The sequence below is a fragment of the Chrysochloris asiatica genome, unplaced genomic scaffold (genome assembly GCF_000296735.1).
Source record: "Chrysochloris asiatica unplaced genomic scaffold, ChrAsi1.0 scaffold00347, whole genome shotgun sequence".
NCBI classification, from domain to species: Eukaryota; Metazoa; Chordata; class Mammalia; order Afrosoricida; family Chrysochloridae; genus Chrysochloris; species Chrysochloris asiatica.
In genome coordinates this window covers 104249-107859 of record NW_006408865.1, presented here as the reverse complement: position 1 = coordinate 107859, position 3611 = coordinate 104249, and positions in this window count along the sequence as shown.

The following is a 3611-nucleotide window of genomic DNA, read 5'->3' as shown; positions in this document are numbered from 1 at the left end:
CTATAGAAACCCCATGTGACACACATTAGAACTATCCCATAGAGTTTTCTAGGCTGTAATATTCATGAAAGCAGATCTCTAGATCTTTTCTCTCAAGGACCATCTGGTGTGTTTGAATTGCCAGTATCTCAGTTAGCAATTAAGAACCTAAGCATTGCACCACCAGAACTGCTTTCTAATGACTAGAATATCAAATTGATGGTAAGGTTACAAAAGATTGTGATGTATGTCTTGTGATAAAGTCTCTTTGCCTTGTTGATTTGCATGCTTTGATGAAACAAGTTGACCTGAAGCAGAGGTCAACATGGCAAAGAACTGAGAACAGTTCATGGCCAAAAATGAGGAACTGATGTCATCTGGCCAGTAGCCTATGCAAAAATGGATTCTGCCAACAATCATTTCAGGATCCTGTACTTCTCAGTAAACCCTATGCACTAAGTATCAAAATCAAAGGCAGAATTAGGGAACTTGTGTTAAACAGAATTATGCAGCTGATAAATAACAAAGTTAATACCTAACTATGTCTAATTTTTTATTCAATTACCTATTTAAAATTATGCCATGTTACATAATTATGAACAAACTTTCCTACACACTAGGTCAAATCACCAAAATGAAAATAACAGTGATAATGCTAATCAATAGCATTTACTGAGTTCTTATTGTGTCACAAGATATATTTGTTCATGAAATTCTCACACAAATTATAAGGGGCAGGTATTATTATAATTATCTTTACATTATAGATAAGAAAATGAGGAAAAGGAAAGGCTAAATAACTTGTCCAAGGTTATATACTTAGAAGAGACAGAGACAGGATTTTATTCCGGTTGTCTCCATCTAGAAATTAGGCTGGCTTTAAGGAAAACGATTCATCTTCGGTTGTTTTGATTTTCTTTTTCACCAGAGTAGAATGACAGACCACTACTCACATGTATTTGACTCCAGGTTTCCAGGATAAAATTAATTTGGGGATCTATTTCTCCTTTGTTAATGAGCACCAATTTTTCTTTAGAGAGAAGACCCCCTCCTGTTACAGATGCCCACTGCAACATAGGAGCTTTAATTAAATCTATGTGAAGTACATGAAAAATGGAAATAATGAGAAACTGGAATTCAGGAAGACATGACTCTGCTAGCACCTCTAACACAATTTGGCCAGATGTTGGTCTCTTCCTTTTAGCATCGTATGGCTGTGAGCAATGAGAAAAGAATATGCAGAACACACATTATGTTTTATAAGAGAAGCAATCTTAATTGGAAGATCTTCTAAAGCTGGGGCACAACGCACTACATTATCCTCTAATTCATTTGTTGAGAAGAATTTAGAAATTTAATATTACATTTTCATTACTTATAACTGCCTTATAAAAAGTAATATAGTTATGCAATGCAATATTTCTTAGGAAGAAGTCCCTATCCCCCACCATTCATGCCCCTCAGAGGCAACCACTTTAAAGTCATTTCATTTTTTTCTCTCTTGGCACTTACCTACATATTTCTAAATAACTACTGCTAATACTACTACTACCTGATTATTCCTAGTTTAGGAATCATTCTAGAGAAAAAAAAAATTGTCACTAACATTTTATTTATTAAGTTAATATTTCCTTTTCAGCTATTTCCTCAACAGTAAAGAAAATAATGTAAATAGTTGATAGTTCCTTTATATAAAGAGTACACATGCATTTATACAAAATACCTTTAGACAGATGGAAAAGGGAGAGGAACAACTATATGAGATGATTTAAGAGCATTAAGTGTGCATATGGGGGATCTATCCATCAATACTTGGAAGCAAAGAGCGAAACAAAGCAAGTCTAAAGTGCCTTTTAAACTTTAATAAATTAGCAGAAGGAAATTTCAGCAGAACACTCAGTGTTGGTGAAGTTTTTGTAAGTTGAAAAACTCTTGTGATTCTGCTGAAATACTTTGAAAATCCGTATGACAATATGTGGCAATTGTCATAAAAGTGGTCATACTTTTTGACTCTTGGAGACTTATACTTAAGAATAATACAGCAAAAGCAGTATATACCAGTAGTTCATTGAAGTATTAATTAGTAAAGAGAAAGGATGAGAAGGAGAGAGAGACACAAAGAGAGATCAATCACTTAGATATTTAGAAGCAATGCTTTATAAATTAATACAAATTAGTAGATGGATTTTAGTTACTAAAAGTGCTAAGCATGAAGGCTGTGTAAAACATGAGATATATTTATGATGTACTGTTAACAAAACAATGTGAGAAACAAAACATGTATTCTATAATTTCATACATCCATAAACATAGGTGAAGAACAGGAGTTACAAGAAGAGATAAGGGTGTTGGAGCAGGAATAAATTGAAGTCAGAATTGTGGCACTTTAGGATAAACACTGGACTGCAAGTCAGTTTGAACTGCAAGATTGGTGGTTCAAACTTAGCAGTCACTCCTTGAAAATCCTATACAGGGTTGCTATGCGTTAGAACCAACTTAACAACACTTAAAACAAAGAACACTCCTCTGAGCCTTATTTGCCATGTCACAGTTCAAACCAAACATGCTCCAAGGGAGACAGATGAGGTTTTCTGCTATGGTAAAATGTACAGCCTCAGACACCCTATACAGGGTCACTATGAATTGGAATGAACACAATGGTAGGGAGAGAGTAAAAATTAGAAGAATATATAAATTGGCTAGTGTAAATGTGAGCATTGGAGAGATACATAATTAGCCGAGGGAGAAAGATGAGGCTTTCTGCTCTGGTAAAGATTTACAGCCTCAGAAACCCTGTACAGGATTGCTATGAGTCAGAACTGACTCCATGGTACATAACCACCACTAATGTGGTGCTGTAGGATAAGCACTGGACTACTAACTTCAAGGCTGGCACTTCAAACCTACCAGCTGCCCCTCAAAAACCCTATACAGGGTCACTATGAGTCAGAACTGACTTGACAGCACTTAAAAATGACAACCAAAAGGTCCCAGCCACAACCTGCCTCTCGGTTTGTCATACTTTGATGGTCTACATGCTACTATGATTCATGGAAGCTATGTCACTGGTATTTCAAATGCAGGCAGGATCACCTGTGATGAACAGATTTTCTCAGAGCTACTAGATTAAGATAGACTAGAAATAAAGGTCTGACAATATACTTCTGAAAATTAGCCAATGAAAGCCCTATTGATCATAACATAATATTGTTCAATATAGTGCTGGAAGATGAGCCACTTGCTTGGGAAGCACTGAGAATACAGCAATGGACTTGAGAATACCAACAATGGTGAAGATGATGCAGGATTGGATGATATTTCATTCTGCTGTACATAAATGACAATGTGTCTGAGCTGACTTCACAACAACCAACATATTAGGGTAAGGTCTCAATAGATAGTAACTAGTGTTGTTAATATAAGGACTCAAACCAGAAGGCAATGTACAGTAGAGAAGGAGCTATGTTATAGAGATGGAACCATGGATGATGTTTCTCTGTCTCTCTGTCTCTGTCTCTCTCTTTCTCTCTTGACCCTGTACACGGTTTCTGAGGCTGTACATCTTTATGGGAGCAGAAAGCCTCATCTTTCTCCCATGGAATAGCTGATAGTTTCGAACTGCTGACCTTGAG